This window comes from Oncorhynchus mykiss, chromosome 20, assembly GCF_057628025.1.
Source record: "Oncorhynchus mykiss isolate SJ-2025 chromosome 20, ASM5762802v1, whole genome shotgun sequence".
Taxonomy (NCBI): domain Eukaryota; kingdom Metazoa; phylum Chordata; class Actinopteri; order Salmoniformes; family Salmonidae; genus Oncorhynchus; species Oncorhynchus mykiss.
This window is the reverse complement of record NC_143041.1, coordinates 20,345,246-20,366,832: the sequence shown is the minus strand read 5'-3', so window position 1 is coordinate 20,366,832 and position 21,587 is coordinate 20,345,246. Positions and strand designations below refer to the sequence as shown.

Below are 21,587 nucleotides of genomic sequence, written 5' to 3'. Positions count from 1 at the left end.
TGAAAGGGATCCCGAGACATTCTTTTCGTTGTTTGAGCGTGTTGCTGACGCTAGGAGTTGGCCTGATTCTGACCGCACTTTAATGTTGCAGTGTGTGCTGACTGGTAAAGCGCAGGAAGCATATTCAGCTCTTAGTGTACACGACAGTGCCAATTATGATAAAGTTAAAACAGCTGTGTTACAGATTTATGAATTGGTCCCTGAGGCTTACCGCCAACGATTTAGAACATTAAAAAGGGATGATAAGCAATCTCATGTTGAATTTGCGCGACAATTATCTTTACAGTTTAATCGCTGGTGTTCCGCCTCTGCAGTTGTGACTTTCCAAGGGCTGTGTGATCTGATTATGTTAGAACAATTTAAGGACACAATTCCTGATCGTATTGCCACGTATATTAACGAACAGAAAGTAAAGAATGTCGCTGAAGCTGCGGTTTTGGCGGACGAGTATGTGTTGACTCACAAAAGTGTCTTTGCAGAGCCTCCTATTCGGAAAGAGTGGGGGCGTTCGGATAGATTTGGGCTTCGCTCACCGAGATACTTTGGTTCACGGGCAGAGTTCTATTCAACTAAGGTTGAGCCTGACTCCCATGGTAAAGCTGACTTTGGGCAGGAGTGTCACTACTGTAAAGGTTCAGGTCATTGGAAAAACGAATGTCCACTTCTCAGGTCAAAGGCTGCTTACGCTAAATCCAAACCTACCGCGTTAGCTGCACCTGTTCCACATCAGTTCACTCATGACTCATTTCCTCAGGCCCAGGAGAAGGTGAAAGTCCATATTGATCCAGACTATTTACCTTTTATTACGAAAGGTTTTGTGTCTATGTTAGGAAGTAAAGACCTAGTGCCAGTGAAGATCCTGAGAGACACAGGTGCCTCTGAATCATTTGTGTTGGAATCTGTGTTACCCTTTTCTGCTAAGACTGATTCGGGGAATAGTGTTCTAATTAGGGGAATAGGTTTGAACACTCTGTCAGTTCCATTGCATAAACTGATGCTGGATTGTGGACTGGTGAAAGGTGAAGTTGTTGTGGGAGTGCGGCCTTCGCTGCCTATTGAGGGTATCGACGTTATCCTTGGGAATAACTTGGCTGGTGAGCGTGTATGGCCTGCCGTGTTTCCATCTCTAGTGGTTTCCACTAAGCCGTCATTTGTTGGGATTCCTGATGAGAGTGTACAGAGTTTCCCAGAGGTGTTCTCTGCGTGTGCAGTGACACGTTCTATGAGCCGTGGCGAATTGGTCACTGCGCCGACTAATGATAATAATACAAAGAAGTATGCCACTGTTTTCCCTGTTATTCCGTTATCTGTAACCCGCTCAGATTTAATTAATGCGCAACGGGATGACCCCACGTTAGAAGAGTTGCGTGACCAAATTGTGCCTGTAGAACAGTTGGGAGATGTCGCCCATGGCTATTTTCTCCAAGAGGATGTCCTGATGAGAAAGTGGGTGTCTCATGATAGTTGTTTTCTGGGGGAGGCAATTAGTCAGGTTGTTGTACCAGTTAAGCTTCGTGACTTGGTGTTGGAAACTTCCCACAGCGACGTTGCTGGACATATGGGGGTGAGGAAAACCTACAATCGCATTTTAAGACATTTCTTTTGGCCTAGATTAAAGAGGGATGTTTCTGATTTTATAAAAACTTGTCACACCTGTCAATTAACTGGTAAGCCTAATCAAGCTATTAAACCGGTACCATTGTTTCCTATTCCTGTACTCAGCCAACCTTTTGAGTATCTGATTATTGACTGTGTGGGTCCCCTGCCTCGTTCTAAAAAGGGTAGCAGTTACCTGTTCACTGTGATGTGTCAGACCACTAGGTTTCCTGCTGCCTATCCTCTCCGATCTATCACAACTAAATCTGTGTTAAAAGCTTTGACTCAGTTTCTCTCATTGTTTGGAATCCCTAAGGTCATTCAGAGTGATCAAGGATCGAATTTCACCTCTAATCTGTTTAGTCAGGTTCTTCAACAGCTCCATATTAAACACAATTTGTCTAGCGCCTATCACGCGCAAAGTCAAGGAGCACTGGAACGCTTCCATCAAACTCTAAAGTCTTTATTGAGAGCTTATTGTACTAAGATGGATAAGGATTGGGAGGAGGGGTTGCCTTGGTTACTGTTAGCCGCTAGGGAGGTTTCACAGGAGAGCACGGGTTTCAGTCCAAATGACCTTGTGTTTGGACATAGGGTGCGTGGACTTTTATCTGTTCTCCAGGATGACTGGAAGTCTCCCGAGCCTCCTCAGTCCCTGTTATCGTATGTGTGTGATTTCCGGAGACGGCTGTATGCCGCTGGTGAAATGGCTAAAGAGAAGTTATCATCTTCACAGGAGAGGATGAAGGGCATATTTGATCGCCGAGCTGAGCCTCGTCAATTTAGTCCGGGTGACCAGGTTCTTGCTCTGTTGCCAATTGTTGGTTCTCCTTTTCAAGCCAAGTTTCAAGGTCCATATACAGTGTTGCGCCAGTACACTGAGCAAAATTATCTAGTGGCCACTCCAGAACGAAGGAAAGCACACCAGCTGTGCCATGTAAATCTGTTAAAACCCTATTATGCACGTTCCTCTGAGACTGAACAGTGGGATTCTGCAGAGGACGCTAAACCTGTTCTTTTGGCTGATACCGTTGTTTCCTTGGGTTCTTGTCGTGCTAGATCTGTGCATGAGGAGGAAGATGTTCCTGGTCCTGACGATTGTATATTGCAGGGTAGATTGAAAAATTCAGAAACACTGGAGATCTTAGACAGTCTTCTCACTCACCTACCTGTTGATGGGCGGAAAGAGATGGTTGGTCTGATTCAGAGATTTACAGGTTTGTTTTCTGATACACCTACACGTACAAACTTAATGGAACATGATATTGACATTGGAGATGCTGACCCCATTCGTCAGCGGTTCTATAGAGTTTCTTCAGAGAAACTACGTTGTCTGGATGCTGAGGTCAAGTACATGCTGGAGAGTAAGATAGCAGAGCCTTCTTTCTCCAGTTGGGCTTCTCCCTGTATCTTGGTCAGTAAACCGGATGGAACAAAACGATTTTGTACGGACTACCGTAAGGTAAACAGTGTCACAAAGCCAGATTCATTTCCTCTTCCTAGGATGGAGGACTGTGTTGATCAAGTCGGTGCAGCTAAGTTTGTGAGCAAATTTGACCTGTTAAAAGGCTATTGGCAGGTGCCACTGACGACTAGGGCACGTGAAATCTCTGCCTTTATTACACCCTTTGGTCTGTACTCATATTCGGTTATGAGTTTCGGTCTGCGTAATGCACCCTGCTCCTAAATGTTTACGGGACTGACCATTGCTTCCTATTGTCATGTTCTCTCTGTCCTGTCTGCTCCCTCCTGGTCTTGTTTTCTTCGTTCCTCTTAAATGTTGCTTCCTGTGCAAAGGTTGCTGAGGTTTGGGGAGGAGGTTGGCTGGGGCAAATTGTAAGTGTGAACACATAACCCCTCACCAATTTGGGACTGCAGGGGCTGGTATGTTGTTCCGGGGTCCTTGTTGGTCCCCGGTTTTATGGGGGGGAATGTGACGACCCTCCCACTCTGTCTGCCGTATTTTGTCTTTGTTCTTGTTTCCTTATTAGGATGCCGGTGGGCGGAGTTGAGAGGGTCGTCAGCTACATGGGAAACACCTGGGCCCAGGTGTTTCCCAGGATAAATACACCCCTTCCCCATTCATGGAGGAGACTCTCTCCATGCAGACATTTGTAGATTGTGTTGTGGTTCTTGTTGACTTTTTGTTTGTTTGCTTTGGCACCTTTCAACACCCTGCATTATCACATTCATGCATGCAAAACACTCACTTACGCTACTGATTACTGATTACACACATCATTGTATATTTTCCTTAGTTGCTTTAGTTAATAAATATATTTTGTTACTCCTTATCTCCACGTTGTCTCCCTTTGTTACGGGCTTTGAGCCGGTTCGTGACACTGTAAACACACAAGCCAACTGGTATGCGCATGCTCTGAGGATGCGGATAGGGATGCCGTCTGGGCCAGCGGCTTACGAGGGATAACAAATTTGAACGTTTTACCCATGTCAGCCACTGAGAAGGGGAGGGTGGGTGCAAAGTCTTTTTGCGATCCGTGACGGTGGCACTGTATTATCCTCAAAGCAGGCAAAGAAGGTGTTAAGTTTGACTCGAAGCGTGACGTCGGTTTCCATGACGTGGCTGTTTTTTTTTTGTAGCCCATGATTTCCTGTAGACCCTGCCACATACGTCTCGTGTCTGATATAGCCCATTTTGACTTTGTGGCTGTGTTAACTAGGGGTAACCCTACCTCAGTGGTTCTTGTTTATTGTTCACTCCAAGTGTAACTCTGTTGTTTGCTCACACTGCTATGCTTTATCTTGGCCAGGTCGCAGTTGTAAATGAGAACTTGTTCTCAACTAGCCTGCCTGGTTAAATAAAGGTTAAATAAAATTTAAAAAATGTATATTTAGGGACCAGAGGAGGCTTTGGGAGGAGCTATAGGAGGACGTGCTCATCGTAATGTCTGGAATGGAATTCATTGAACGGTATCAAACATATAGAAACTACATTTTATCATTATTTTCATATCACTATTTTATCATTCCAGCCATTACAATGAGCCCGTTTTCCTATAGCTCCTCCCACCAGCCTCCACAGATGGATACCCACATGTAGGAACACTCCAAATTGCGGGCGCAGTTACACCCTTGTAGTATATGTTCAGTTTGAATTGTCCACATACATTTTTTTTTACTTGACAGCTACATATCTAAATTCAAGAAGGCCTAGTCAAACGTTAGTGAATGCGGTCTGTGCCTTTGTGAATGAAGGCTCATTGTCCTATCACATTTCAATTAACGCCTCCAACCTGGACTAGCCAATGGCATCTTGCAAGGGGCGGTGCTCAACCTGTTACAGACACGCGTACAGGGAAGTAGGAAGTAAATAGATTAGACTTTCGGTGCAGGAGTGACAGTAAGTAATTTACCTTTTTCAATTACTTAAAACCAAATTAGAATATATTATTCTGGACCCGGATAGCGCATGTATCTTCGTAATGCCGTAAAGCACGTGTTACGTTCCAACAAGACCAGCGGACAAAAGCAAAGTTGTCTCAGCATCATCGAAACAGACATTGGCTTGGTGTTGTTTGACTGTGAACTTACAGTATACAGCACATATTCTAACTCATTGGACAATACTAGCTAGCTTGCTATATGTAAAATAGCTACATGGGAATGCTCATACTAAATATTTAATCACGTTCCTCATTGACATTTCTGAAACTTTGCTAGCTAGCTAACTAGCAAAGCACATTGATTTCAGAGACAGCATGTCAGTAGAGACAGCTATTTTGGACACAAAGAAAGATGGAACAATTCAATGAAAGGCAATAGCTAATTGTCCCTTCTTGCATGCCAAGCAAGTTTATTTAGCCAGAAACTTGTAGGTTGGACAGTAATTCGCAAACATGCCATACTGTCAAGCTCCTGATCCAAGAAGATTTGGCACACACCCCTTTGTCCTACATAGATCTGAGTTATTTGAAGCATTCATATTACTGGGATTGTCTTACAATGTACCTTACACTCTGAGTCATAAACACAACCTAAAAGTAACCTGTGCTGCTCTTCTCTCCTCACCCCTCTGTGTGTATCTCTCTGTCCCCAGGATTGGCACCATGCTTCCAGGCTACAGTCCTGTGACCCAGGCCCTGCTGGGGACTCTGTTCACCTGGGGCCTGACTGCTGCTGGGGCTGCCCTGGTCTTCATCTTTTCCACCTGACAGGTGAGGAACTGACACAACATTTCTGTGTGGTGCTGCAGTATGATGTTTTATTATATTGTGACACTGACGAATGCACACATATATAGTCTGTTATTCCTGGTGTGTGCTGCAATGTATCCCTTTGTTTCACTAAACCAATTGCAGTATATTTGAATGGTTTCAGCAGTTCTATAGTTCCATAGAAATCAGGGGTTGGAACCAAAATAATTTTCCAATTGTTTAGTTCTAAACAGAACCATTATGTTTTCTGTTCCCTTCTGAACAGCAAAATACATTTCTGAACCGGTTCGAACCCCCTTAAAGTACCGGTTTATATCGTTCCTTTCATTTCCTATTTAAAAATCGTATTTATTATTATTATTTTTTTACATTTACAAGACCAAAAAGCATTTACATTTTACATTTTTACATTTAAATTCCTTCACCAGTCAGTGCGGATAGAGCAGCTTGCTATGGAGAAGGTAAGCTATTTTTGCCATAACGGCATGGTTTAATCATAATGAAAGACAAACACACACTGTGCTGCCAGTCACTATGGACAGATAAGTGTAAAGCGTGAGATACGACTGAAATTTTGCAAGTGGAGAAGGATGCTTGGCTTCACGCACTGGGCATCTTGTTATGACATGCATTTTCTGAATTATGCCTACGGAAGAGTGGCTTCTATGGAAGAACTTTGAATGTCTTGAATTTCTGAGAGTTGGTTTAACATTGGACCAGAGCTAACGTTACTACCTAGCTAACAAGCTTGTGTGTGCAGAGCTGCACTAGAATTGAAAACCTGTCTTACCTTTTTGTAGTTAATAAATCCAATGGGAAACGTGATAACTAACGTGATAATAATATGATCCTTAACTAGCATTGAAAAAGATTATCCATTCTTCTATAATTAAAAATCTTTCTCCCTAATTTCTGAATTACGCTTGTAACGTCATCAGTATGCTACAGTAACCTATGCTTTGGAGAGGGAGGGGCAGGTAGCCTACACTGGCAAAGATTTCCAGCCGGCAGGCAGACACTGGAATAAGTGGTCTGAGTGACAGAATGAGGGCTTTGTTTTGACGCTTTGTTGAGATTTTTGTGGGATTGAAAAAAAATGACCGGAATGTTAATAACAGGTTCCCATGCTTTTAACCCTTTGATGCGTACGATCACATAGAGTGCATTCGGAAAGTATTCAGACCCCTTCCCCTTTTCCACATTTTGTTACGTTTACAGCCTTATTCTAAAATTGATACAATTATTTCAAGGTACACACTACCTAGGGGTATACCGGTATGAACGTGAATACTGGTATGACATTGTGCCATGATATGGATTTAGCTATATCATGCAAACCATGCTAAATTAATAAATGTATGAAATAAGGCATTTTTGTTTTCAAAATTTCAGTTGAGTGATACAGCTTAGTGGGCTAGTTTTTATCTTTTACTAAAAACAGCCATTTTTAGAAAATAAAAAACTAGAAGCATGGACGTTACACGCAATCTGCCTGCCATTCGAAGTCAACAAACAAGCATGCGCATCTGCAGAGTAAGCAAACATTTAGTGAAGTAAACTCCTTTCGTTAGCAAAAGTCACCCAAAAATCAAGCGCAACAGTGTAAGGAAGCATTGAGGATGACTGAAGACAAGGAAAATAACGCGATTGAGGTTGATTTCCAGGATAAAGAATAATTGGTTTGAAAAAAGGGAGGATGAGGGAACATGTGTAATTTACGTATCACATACCGAAAGATATGGAACCAATTCAAACTGTGGAGAAAGACAGTTCCAGGAAGTTGATTTGAACTCCAGACCCAAGATACTAGATCCCGAGCCGTAAATACTTCAGCAAAACATGTTTGCCAGAACTCAGAATGTCGGGACCAAAAAGACGTGTAATTTAAGCTAACAGCAGCTAAATTATTTATGATGTAGCCATGTTTGTTTATGTTTGACAAGCGAAAATTCCCTAATCCCAGAATGCCATTCACTAAAGACGCAAAAAACTAAGTCAAAGATGGCTGTGCCCATTGCCTGGAAAATATGAACTTAGTTTGGCCACTTTTCAGCATATTACAAATCTTCTATGTACTTGTTACAGTTTATACAAGAACTGGAGCACATGACTTGACAAGTCGTTTACAGTTTTTGACAAATCACGAAGCAAGATCATCACCCCATATACAAGCCTTCTGCCTAGCCTAACGGTAGTGCAAAAGCTAAACAGGGTTGCCAGATATGGCAAAAACAACTTTAGGAGGGTTTGTGGGGGGTTAAATTCATTTGTGGGTGATTTCAAGTCCATGGGGGGTAGAAATGGAGGAAGGTATTGTGAGGTGATATGATGCAGGAAATATTAATATGATGGGGGATTTATCAATAAATGGGGGGCAAACACAGGATAAGTTTATGCGCTAAATAGAAATTAAACCCCTGGAAAGGGGGTCTGTGCTGGCAACCATGAGTAACGATTGTCGAGTGAACCATTCCATCACCTCTTTAAAAAAAATAGTTAATAACATCTTTGCTCTGACAGACATTTACATGACAACTAGAATGCATTGAATGATGTCAACAAACATGGTATTTAGCTTAGCATTAGCTCCTTATAATCAGTACAACATTCCAAAAAGTATTTTGCACACATCATATGTGTCCATTACAATCTATGCAAGAATCTAAATGAATTTGTCGCCAGTACTTGAAAACGTGAATAAAACAGTAAATACATTATCCTTCATACAATATACCACCGTTCAAAAGTTTTGGGTCAATTAGAAATGTCCTTGTTTTTGAAAGAAAAGCACATTTTTTCCCCCTTAAAAATCAGCATTTGTGGGTTTGATTACAGGCTCTATATATCACCATATCATATCGCTGACAACGTCTAAACTTTAGTTCATTTGTATTCATTATTGCAGGAAAATAAACCTGTAATAATCGTTATTTACAATTTAATGGTGAGCTAATTATAGAAAATAGCTTACGTTTAATTAGTGTGATGAAATATAAGCAGGGCATTCTACCGGATCATTGTTTAACATGGGCACTGTCTCATTGACCTAACATTATATCCTAATTTGACTTTGGTGCAGGTAATGTTGTTCTTCACATTACCGTTTTTGGTAAACACACACTATATCAAATATAATCAAAGTTTATTTGTCACATGCACAGGATACAGAAGGTGTAAACGGTACAGTGAAATGGTTACTTGCATTGTGGAATCTTTTGTTTAGAAATGTAGCTAGCTAGCTAAACAATGAACCATAATCCCAACTCATAACATTACTACCCTGCATGAATCTACAGGTAGCTAAAGCTAACCAACTAGCTAGGTTCAATGTTAGCTAATTAACTAACATTAGGCTATAAATAGAAATACAAATGGCTCTGAGATACGAATAGTATTAGTACACAGGTCATGCATGTAACGTTAGCTAGCGAACCAGCCAGCTAACGTGAGCTAGCTAGCTAACAGTATGCTTTAACTTGTAATGAAAACAACTTTCTGACACAATTAGAAATGCATAATATCTGAATGTAGCTAGCTAGACTCTCTTACCCGTCCGTATACATGGATGAACGCTTCTCCCTCTGTCACGGATGCGATGGTTGCCCTTAGTTTGAAGATATACTCCGTAGACAGGTGTTTTATACAACAGCCTTCTGTGTTCTCTTTTCGACTCTCTGCATTTGCAATAAAACGGCTGAATTCTCTCCATCTCCTAAGCTTTCATACTCTGCTTCCACCAGGCATTCCACTGATTTCAAAACTCAGCCCTCCAGTGAGAGCCAACTTTTGAAGTTTTTTGTGATATGTTTAAAAAAAGCAGCTTTAGAAAGGATTACCTACACATACTACGCAGCACGTTATAGACAGAAAAAAATGTATGTTCAAATGCCTCTCCTGTGAGGCGCGCGACATACAGCTACTTTCCTGAAACGAGTCACAATGTTTTGCAAAAGTGAAATGGGCTACTTCTATGTGAATTAATGGCGAGGCGGAACACACCTCAATTCAAATTGTTGTATGAAAATAAAAATGGTTAGAAAATAATTTTAAATTGACAAGTTGAACATAGCCTATAGATAATTAGCATGCAGCGTGCCTTGGTTTGAGAGCAGCGTGGGTTAACTGTCCTGTTGAGTAACAATCACATTTTGGAACAGGGAGTGCATTCTGACATCACACGCATAAATAATCTCACGCTGGGGTGACTGTTATTTGGAATTCATACGTGAAAAGATTAAAATAACGATACTGTTTATGAACAGTATTAGATTACTTTCGTTCCTGATTCTGATTGTTTCTCGAATAATTTTGTTTTCCAGTTTTGGGTTCTGTTTCCTGAACCCGTTCCAACCCCTGATAGAAATTGATTGATAGTTCGACAATATCTTGGAGAACGTGCCTTACTCGTCAACTTAACACCACAGTGGCTTGTTGATGCCCTTGGTTTGATCCCCCTCCCAAAAATGCCAATATAATCCTACAGTTCGGCAGGACGAGAGCTGTTTCTCTCACTCACTCACACACCTGTCCACCCACCTTTACCCAACCCAGGATTGCCCTGCTATCTAATATGTGAATACAAGCAGATGTCAGATGTGACAGTCTTTTCAGTTGATGTGGTGGACTCAAAGTCAAAGGGTGGGTAAGACTTTTCCAAAGTATTCCCTACTGTCTCATAAGAAGGAGTGTAACTTTCTGGGAAGTTTGTCAGAAGCATTGCTGCCTTCCTGACAGTTATTATATAATTCTCAATCTTAATAATATATATGCGTAAGGCTGTACATCCCACTGTCTCCTAGAATAAATGAAGAGGAATAGATGAATAAGGTATTATTGCTCACCTCAACAAACGATAATAGAAGACTCACCTTAGTATAGGGCTGTCCCCGACTTAGGAAAATGTTGGTCAACCAATATTTCTGTTCTGTTGACCAATCATGTATTTCTCCATATATAGACACATCCTATGTGTTTTAGTCTAATCTACTATATGTGCCGAGCTTATCTGATGCTTTAAGCAAACTGTTTGATGAACTAATTAAGAAGCTCAAATGTCTAGAGTTCGACCTCAATTTATTTGCTTGTGCCAGGACTGACTTGCTGCACTATGTAAAAAAAGAAATACAACAGAAAAGACAGCAAGTGACTTTGACTAGCACCGGTTATCTCTCTCTCCTCCCTGCATCAGCAATGACCACAGAACATTAACAGTGTGTATCGAGCTGTCCGTATTGCTGAGGGTGCAACAAAATTTCCGTCAAAGTTATGTTTCGGAAAAACATTTCCTATTCCCTCAACCCTTGCTCTCTTTACGTGACATGCAACCAATAGGGCTTGACCTATAGCATATCATAATCACATCAATAAATTGGTTAAAACAAACTCTGAACACTGTAATACGTGACAGCGGAATGGATACAGAGGACGTGACAAATAGACTCAAAACGTGGGAATGTTTACTGGTTTCTCAGGAGGTAAAGGGGAAGTCAGATATGTGGAATAAATTTGACTAGTTGTGGAAAATACAGGAGATCAAGAAAATAAAATAAGGAGCAAGCCCTGTGTGCATATTATGTGTGCCAAACAGGTTATACTGTTATATTTATAATTTACCGTTTGGGACAATGTAAACAAAACTAAATAAATTATAAGCGAACCAGTGAGTTTGTAAGCCTTTATTACAGCAAAGAATAAAAACAGTTCCATTCCTTTGTGAATGCAATTTTTGAAATGGAGCGGTTTAGGGCTATTTATTGTTTACGCTAATTATTCAATGGTCGCTTTATTTTATGTTAACCAAATTGCTTGTTTGCATTACAAATCATGAATGACTCATATGCTTTGTGATGACATGAACAAATAAATGATTGATTGATACACTGCCGATTTTGCAGGTTTTCCTACTTACAAAGCATGTAGAGGTCTGTCATTTTTATCATAGGTGGATTTCAACTGTGAGAGACGGAATCTAGAAATCTAAAAATCCAGAAAATCACATTGTATGATTTTAAAGTAATTAATTAGCATTTTATTGCATGACATAAGTATTTGATCACCTACCAACCAGTAAGAATTCCGTCTCTCACAGACCTGTTAGTTTTTCTTTAAGAAACCCTCCTGTTCTCCACTCATTACCTGTATTAACTGCACCTGTTTGAACTCGTTACCTGTTTAAAAGACACCTGTCCACAGACTAAATCAAACAGACTCCAACCTCTCCACAATGGCAAAGACCAGAGAGCTGTGTAAGGACATCAGGGTAAAATTGTAGACCTGCACAAGGCTGGGATGGGCTACAGGACAATAGGCAAGCAGCTTGGTGAGAAGGCAACAACTGTTGGCGCAGTTATTAGAAAATGGAAGAAGTTCAAGATGACAGTCAATCACCCTCGGTCTGGGGCTCCATGCAAAATCTCACCTCGTGGGGCATCAATGATCATGAGGAAGGTGAGGGATCAGCCCAGAACTACACGGCAGGACCTGGTCAATGACCTGAAGAGAGCTGGGACCACAGTCTCAAAGAAAACCATTAGTAACACACTACGCCGTCATGGATTAAAATCCTGCAGCGCACGCAAGGTCCCCCTGCACAAGCCAGCACATGTCCAGGCCTGTCTGAAGTTTGCCAATGACCATCTGGATGATCCAGAGAAGGTCATGTGGTCTGATGAGACAAAAATAGAGCTTTTTGGTCTAAACTCCACTCGCCGTGTTTGGAGGAAGAAGAAGGATGAGTACAACCCCAAGAACACCATCCCAACCGTGAAGCATGGAGGTGGAAACATCATTCTTTGGGGATGCTTTTCTGCAAAGGGGACAGGACGACTGCACCGTATTGAGGGGAGGATGGATGGGGCCATGTATCGCGAGATCTTGGCCAACAACCTCCTTCCCTCAGTAAGAGCATTGAAGATGGGTCGTGGCTGGGTCTTCCAGCATGACAACGACCCGAAACACACAGCCAGGGCAACTAAGGAGTGGCTCCGTAAGAAGCATCTCAAGGTCCTGGAGTGGCCTAGCCAGTCTCCAGACCTGAACCCAATAGAAAATCTTTGGAGGGAGCTGAAAGTCCGTATTCCCCAGCGACAGCCCGGAAACCTGAAGAATCTGGAGAAGGTCTGTATGGAGGAGTGGGCCAAAATCCCTGCTGAAGTGTGTGCAAACCTGGTCAAGAACTACAGGAAACGTATGATCTCTGTAATTGCAAACAAAGGTTTCTGTACCAAATATTAAGTTCTGCTTTTCTGATGTATCAAATACTTATGTCATGCAATAAAATGCAAGTTAATTATTTAAAAATCATACAATGTGATTTTCTGGATTTTTGTTTTAGATTCCGTCTCACAGTTGATAAAAATTACAGACCTCTACATGCTTTGCAAGTAGGAAAACCTGCAAAATCGGCAGTGTTTCAAATACTTGTTCTCCCCACTGTAAGTATAGAAATATAGGCCTAAGTAAGTTAGTGTTAAAACTAAACAGGATGCGCTCTTAGGCCTACAGCTTGATGGTGATTATACAAGGTTGCTATACTAAGCCTACTAATGATAATGACATTACTTATTATTATAATGATGATCGTAATAACAACAATAAGAAGGAGATCAAGGAAAAGGAGGGTTATTATTATAAATATAATTTTTGACAATTTGGAACACTGTAAACAACACTAAATACAGTAGAAATAATACCAGAGGCTGGTATAATAACATAAAAAAAACTGTAATGCCTTTATTACAGGGTAGCAAATTTCTGAAATTGTTCATCCGACATGTGGTTGCGTGAGTCTTGGTGTTTAGGAATCAGTATGGAGAGGTTTAAAGCTTTAATATTTAATAATTTTAGCTCCACAAACTCATATTCATTATCTAAAAATAGACACGTTTAATTTTGTCTGGTTTAGCATTCCAAATAAAATAATATTTTTCTCATATAATAAAAAAAAGAGTGTTCTGGAGTAGGCAGCGTCATTAGTAAGTAAGTAAACTGTGATAGGACCAAAGTGTTAATCAATGTGATGTTTCCATAAATAGACAAGTTTTTACCTCTTCACGCTAACTTTCTATTGAAATTGATTGTGTTAATTCATATGTTTTCATGTGAATGCCAAGTATGTCTACTTCACCATCCACCTATTTTATTGGTAAACTACAAGGTAGTGTAAACATTGTATTTTAATGATCCAATACATATTGTACACTTTTCATAATTCGGTTTTAGTCCAGAGAGGCTAGACAAGTGATCAAGATCTTCAATGAGACTGTGCAGTGATCCAGATTGGTCGGTCTTTGAAAAAAAACTTGAGTCATCTGCATTCATTGACACATTTTGTTTTTAGCCCCTGGATTTCTAACCCCTTGATATTCTTGTTGGATCTGATTTTAATGGCTAGCATTTCAATGGCCATAATAAATAGATATGGTGACAATGGTTGTTTTACTCCTTTTAAAAGCTCAATACCTTCTGAGATGTAACCATTATTTACTATTTTACATCTGGGGTTGCTGTACATAACTTTAACCCATTGTATAAGAGATGAACCAACATTTTAAGTAATCCAGGCATATATATATATATATATATATATATATATATATATATATATATATATATATATATATATATATATATATATATATATATATATATATATATATATATATATACACATTGTAGTTGTACTTTATTAAATGCCTTTTCAAAACCTGCCTGGTATCTTTGATGTTTCATGATGTTCAGTTGTTTCAAGTAATTGTCGTATATTATCTCCATATGTATCGTCCATGTGAAACACCTGTCTGATCAGGATGAACAATATCTGGCATCCTGTCGGAATGTATCACAGCCTCGTACGGCAACTGCAACGCCCTCAACCACAAGGGTGGTGCGGTCTGCACAACGCATCACCAGGGGCAAACTACCTGCCCTCTGACACCTACAGTACCCGGTGTCACAGGAAGGCCAAAAAGATCATCAAGGACAACAACCACTCGAGCAAGTGCCTGTTCACACCACTATCATCCAGAAGGCGAGGTCAGTGCAGGTGCATCAAAGCTGGGACTGAGAGAAGCTGTTTTTCAATCAATCTATATCTAGGCCTTCAGACTGTTCACTATCACTAACTCAGTGAGGCTGCTGCCTACACGGAGACCCAATCACTGGACACTTTAATAAATGGATCACTTGTCACTTTAAACAATGCCACTTTAATATGTTTTCATATCTTACATTATTCATATCACATGTACATACTGTATTTTATACCATCTACTGCACCTTGCCTATGCCGCTCGGGCGTTGTTCATCCATACATTTATATGTACATATTCTCATTCACCCCTTTAGATTTGTGTGTATTAGGTAGTTTTTGGGGAATTGTTAGATATTACTGCACTGTTGGAACTAGAAGCACAAGCATTTCGCTACACTCGCATTAACATCTGCTAACCATGTGTATGTGACCAATAAAATTTGATTAGATATATCGTAAAAAATAAATGAAAACATGAATGTGCTTTTTGGTCTTGTAGGGTTTATGGGCGGGGTTCATGACTTTGTGGCTGTGGTAACTAGTAACGACCCCTGAAGGAGGATCTCCTCTTTATAATTGGTCCATTTTTAAACGACCTCCCCATAAGAAGTTGCCGCCACTATTTTAATGTAATTTCCTTTACTAAAGAGGAAATGCAACTTTAGGTTCCACCGCTGAAGAGGTTTGCACTAGTTACCACAGCCACAAAGTAAAAATAGTCTATCGTAAAAATGTATGCAAACCAAAATGACCTTTTTGGTTTTAATTTAAGGTTCGATCTAGGCATAATGATAGCAGTGTGGTTAAGGTGATGGTTAGTTTTCAAATCTGATTTTAACAAGATCAATTGTAGAAATGGGTGCATCTAGTAATTAGTGATGACCCTTCAAGCTTAGCTAGCATGCTAACCTTATCTAGCTAATTATCTATTGTTGCTGGGTTGCTAGCTAGCTAGGACTCCGGTACACAGAAGACAGGAGGCGGAGGTGACACCGGCAGCTAGCTAGGACACCAGAGGGCAGTGTCCTTTTGTCCCCGCCTGTCGGGGACTGCTTTCCCGCAGTTTCTATTATATATTTGTAAAGGATCGATAACTCTGCAACTCTTTAGGCTAGAAACAAGCTGTAAAAGGCACAAAGATATGGCTCGAGTGAACATGGGGATAGCTTTGTTAAGTCTCTATGGTTGAGTGATACGACCTTCAAAAGTCACTGACTTAAAACCGGTTTCTTTTACTTTGCTTTAAATGAGAATTTAATCATATTTGACCATTTAAGACTGCCAAAATGAGCTAATTCACCTTCTGAAAACTGCAGACAATTACTTTTGACTATATATGGAAAATTCTACACATACTTTAAAAGTTAGTTCAAAATAGATTCGAGCTATTAGAGGGTAACAAGGCCAGAAGACCAATGTTCAAACCAATGATGTCTATAAACCCTGGATGATTGACAGGGGCACTGTACTGAAGCCAATGCGCAGCCATCTAGGTACTCCTCCTCCGGTGTAAAAAAATATTTTGGACTCTATAGAAATTAATTTATTGAATCATCTACATTTGTTTTGACATGTGTATTCTATTACAGGACACCTTAATACATATTTGTAAAATATATTATGTGAGCTAAACATAACAAAAATTGATAAAACATATATATTTTTTTTCATTATTAAAGTTATTATTTTGGCACTAATGTTACTGTCCCCACTACAACCACAAAAAAATACTTGAATACCTATAATTTTTGAATTCCGTTCATTCCAATGGATTACTGTGCCTACTGGGGAGTGCCAATATGGCCAACCGGTGGCTTCAAAGCCTCTCAATGGGTGGGTGAATTTTGGCCCATTCCTCCTGGCAGAGCTGGTGTAACTGAGTCAGGTTTGTAAGCCTCCTTGCTCGCACACACTTTTTCAGTTCTGCCGACACATTTTCTATAGGATTGAGGTCAGGGTTTTGTGGCCACTCCAATACCTTGACTTTGTTGTCCTTAAGCCAATTTGCCACAACTTTGGAAGTATGCTTGGGGTCATTGTCCATTTGGAAGACCCATTTGCGACCAAGCTTTAACTTCCGGACTCACGTCTTGAGATGTTGCTTCAATATATCCACATCATTTTCCATTTTCATGATGTCATCTATTTTGTGAAGTGGACCAGCCCCTCCTGCAGCAATGCACCCCTACAACATGATGCTGCCACCCCTGTGCTTCACGGTTGGGATGGTGTTCTTTGGCTTGCAAGCCTCGTTTTACTGTGGATATAGATACTTTTGTACCGGTTTCTTCCACCATCTTCCACAATGTCCTTTGCTGTTGTTCTGGGATTGATTTGTACTTTTAGCACCAAAGTACGTTCATCTCTAGGAGACAGAACACGTCTCCATCCTGAGCGATATGACGGCTGCATGGTCCCATAATGTTTATACTTGCGCACTGTTGTTTGTACAGATGAATGTGGTGACTTCAGGCATTTGGAAATTGCTCCCAGGGATGAACCAGACTTGTGGAGGTCAACAATTTTTTTCTAAGGTCTTGGCTGATTTCTTTGAATTTCCCATGATGTCAAGCAAAGAGGCACTGAGTTTGAAGGTAGGTCTTGAAATGCATCCACAGGTACACTCCATTTGACTCAAATGATCTCAATTAGCCTATCAGTAGCTTCTAAAGCCATTACATAATTTTCTGGAATTTTTCAAGCTGTTAAAAGGCACAGTCAACTTAGTGTATGTAAACTTCTGACCCACTAGAATTGTGATACAGTGAATTATAAGTGAAATAATCTGTCTGTAAACAATTGTTGGAAAAATTACTTGTCATGCACAAAGAAGTTGTCTTAACCGACTTGCCAAAACTATGGTTTGTTAACAAGACATTTGTGCACACACACACTGTCATATACACAAGTGAAATGCAAACTCATTGTAAGAAACTTTTTCATCCAAGAATCCATTCATGTGAAGCCACTACAAATACATTTAAAGAAATTCCTTAATTTCAAATTCCAATTTTCACCCCATGAAGGATTGCAATATCGGCTATTGTATCCAGTAAGATCATCATTGATTCAATTTCAACCTTGTGTGAAGAAAGAGATTAACAAAAACCTCAGTTCTTCCTTCACTATGGTTCACACTTTTCTATCTCATTTTGTTCTTGTTCAAGTTTCTTCTACTAAGGAATGTTTAGCATTTTATTGACAGCTCCATATCTGGGTATGATGCAGAAGCTTCAGAAGCACGGTTTCTCCTGAAAGACGGGCATGCCATTCATGACACCTGAATCAATAAGCAACTTGGCACGCTCGTTACCTGTAGCTAATTACCACATCCATCTCTCCCAGTGTCAAAGCGCTCTTCCTCCTCTCTCACTCGCTCCTCTCTCTCTCTTGCTGAGTACACAGAGGACCAACACCCGGACAGCTGATGAAACTGAGGAGATAATCTGTCTGCAATAATGCCCTTTCGTGGGAAAAAACTGATTCTGAGTGGCTGTGCTCCTGCCCAGTCACGTGAAATCCATAGATTAGGGCCTAATGAATTAATTTCAATTGACTGATTTCCTTATATGAACTGTAACTCAGTAAAATGGTTGAATTGTTGCATGTTGCGTTTATGTTTCTGTTCAGTATGTGTGTGTATGTATATAATTTGTTTTTCAACAGGAAAATGACCAAACACACCTCCAGGCTGTGTAAGGGCTATTTTACCAAAAAGGAGAGTGATAGTGTTGCATCAGATGACATGTGCCCCCTTCCGGTACCGGAGGTACCATGAAGGAATAAGTGATGTTGATGACTCAGAACCATGTCTAAACCCATTGCCTGAAGAGAGTTGGCTGGTGACCAATCCTGTTCTTGCCATGAGTTTGATACTCAGCTATTGCTTATGTTCCCAGAGTAAGCGGCATAATGCCACTGTTGAGACAGACACTCACAAGCAACACACTCCTGTCAGCAGCCGTTGCTTCTTATTTTTTCTCTGCTCGCCCCAAGTATGGCTGATTCCAAACTCGAAGTCCTCCGGTCCTGACTTCAGAGTCTTGAAAAGCTATTTTCATATTGTCAGCATGATGCGTTGATAATGAAGTGCACTGGGCTTTTGCTGGTTGGTTCTCCTCCGGGTCTTTCTCACTCAAACACCCACAGTCATATCCACACGCATCCCCCGAGCACTGGCCCCTTCCATTACATCTGTTGAATTTTCAAATCCAAACAAGGAGAGGTCTCCAACACCCCAGGAAGAAAAAACATTTGAGAGAACCAATCAATGCATCCGCTTAATTTCTGAGCGAATATTGCATTAACAAATGGCCTCCTTCCCTGACCAGCTAGTCACAGCTCTTCCTTGCTGTGTGGTCATGTGGGTCGCGTCAGCAAGGCTAGCTCTTCCCTAGTAAAAGGTGGAATGAATGTCTTTGATCAAGCTATTGGGGAGTAGTGCATTGTTGGATGTTGTGGGGCTTTGTGAACTGAACTGAACAGCACACACACAGCTCTGTGCTGACATTTCTTACAATACCTTTTGGAGCACAATGCTCCCAAATTAAAATTCCAGGTAGCACAGTAAAATATTTAGGAGCGTGTGCGACCAAAATGTTAGCACTGTAGAGCCATTACACACATGCACACTCACACTCCCTGCTGGATCAGGAGGAAAGTGCCAGGGCCTATAGGGATGTGTTTGTGACGTATTCCAGAGGACGTGTGAATTTGAGGCAGTGTTTATTTTCGGTCCTCTGTCCCTTTTCGTTATTTGTGTTATTGCATAAAATTCATGCCAAATGTTGCTGAGGGAATGGGGGTCACCTTTATCATTGCACAACAGTCCTATTCCAAAAGAGTGAGATCCCCCGAGGACTTTCTCTGTTAGCTTTTTTATTTTGAGTCCAACTGAACTTCCCCACTCCGAGCAGAAGCCGACTGCACACAGCAAATAATAGTGCCTGCTAACTGTTACTTCCTTTTTGCTTCGCCCTCAGCTGATGTTGGCGGTGTCCTATTGGTCGTTGCTGGCACCGGCGATAGACATGGCAGAGGATTCGGGAAAGTATGGCTCGTTTGCGTTCGTCCCTGTGGCGGTGGGTGTTGCCCTCGGCGCGGCCTTCGTCTACCTGGTTGACCTCATGATGCCTGCTCTGGTGAGTCTTGTTGGTGCTGCAGCCTCCCGGAAATGAACTTAATTCACACATTCAGTTCACACATACCACTCTGTCATGTCAAACACAATAGCCGAAGAGGTTGGCCTCTATACATTGTTTGCTCATACACCACAGGTAATATCAATCAATCAAGCTTTATTTATATAGCACATTTCTTAGAACAAATGCAATTTACAATTTAAAGTGCTTGACAAATAAAATGTAGGTCTACCTGTTGGAAATGAGGTAAAGGCGGGAAAATAAATCACGACAGGATGAGGGTTGGATAGAGGGTGAGTTACAAGCCACACTTACAGTGCCTTGCGAAAGTATTCGGCCCCCTTGAACTTTGCGACCTTTTGCCACATTTCAGGCTTCAAACATAAAGATATAAAACTGTATTTTTTTTGTGAAGAATCAACAAGAAGTGGGACACAGTCATGAAGTGGAATGACATTTATTGGATATTTAAAACTTTTTTAACAAATCAAAAACTGAAAAATTGGGCGTGCAAAATTAGTTAATACTTAGTTAATACTTTGTAGCGCCACCTTTTGCTGCGATTACAGCTGTAAGTTGCTTGGGGTATGTCTCTATCAGTTTTGCACATCGAGAGACTGAAATTTTTTCCCATTCCTCCTTGCAAAACAGCTCGAGCTCAGTGAGTTGGATGGAGAGCATTTGTGAACAGCAGTTTTCAGTTCTTTCCACAGATTCTCGATTGGATTCAGGTCTGGACTTTGACTTGGCCATTCTAACACCTGGATATGTTTATTTTTGAACCATTCCATTGTAGATTTTGCTTTATGTTTTGGATCATTGTCTTGTTGGAAGACAAATCTCCGTCCCAGTCTCAGGTCTTTTGCAGACTCCATCAGGTTTTCTTCCAGAATGGTCCTGTATTTGGCTCCATCCATCTTCCCATCAATTTTAACCATCTTCCCTGTCCCTGCTGAAGAAAAGCAGGCCCAAACCATGATGCTGCCACCACCATGTTTGACAGTGGGGATGGTGTGTTCAGGGTGATGAGCTGTGTTGCTTTTACGCCAAACATAACGTCTTGCATTGTTGCCAAAAAGTTCAATTTTGGTTTCATCTGACCAGAGCACCTTCTTCCACATGTTTGGTGTGTCTCCCAGGTGGCTCGTGGCAAACTTTAAACAACACTTTTTATGGATATCTTTAAGAAATGGCTTTCTTCTTGCCACTCTTCCATAAAGGCCAGATTTGTGCAATATACAACTGATTGTTGTCCTATGGACAGAGTCTCCCACCTCAGCTGTAGATCTCTGCAGTTCATCCAGAGTGATCATGGGCCTCTTGGCTGCATCTCTGATCAGTCTTCTCCTTGTATGAGCTGAAAGTTTAGAGGGACGGCCAGGTCTTGGTAGATTTGCAGTGGTCTGATACTCCTTCCATTTCAATATTATCGCTTGCACAGTGCTCCTTGGGATGTTTAAAGCCTGGGAAATCTTTTTGTATCCAAATCCGGCTTTAAACTTCTTCACAACAGTATCTTGGACCTGCCTGGTCTGTTCCTTGTTTTTCATGATGCTCTCTGCGCTTTTAACGGACCTCTGAGACTATCACAGTGCAGGTGCATTTATACGGAAACTTGATTACACACAGGTGGATTGTATTTAT

General features: G+C 40.9%; 1 pseudogene across 1 annotated transcript in view; it reads left to right on the top strand.

Annotated features, from left to right (window-relative positions):
* The first annotated feature begins 4,893 nt into the window (after window positions 1–4,893).
* Window positions 4,894–21,587, top strand: part of LOC110498749 (zinc transporter ZIP11-like) — a 155,166-nt pseudogene continuing 138,472 nt past the window's right edge. Inside the window, exons 1-3 of the transcript XR_016489369.1 lie at window positions 4,894–4,957; window positions 5,654–5,771; window positions 19,785–19,943. The product of XR_016489369.1 is annotated as a zinc transporter ZIP11-like (transcript). The remainder of the gene's footprint in view (window positions 4,958–5,653; window positions 5,772–19,784; window positions 19,944–21,587) is intronic.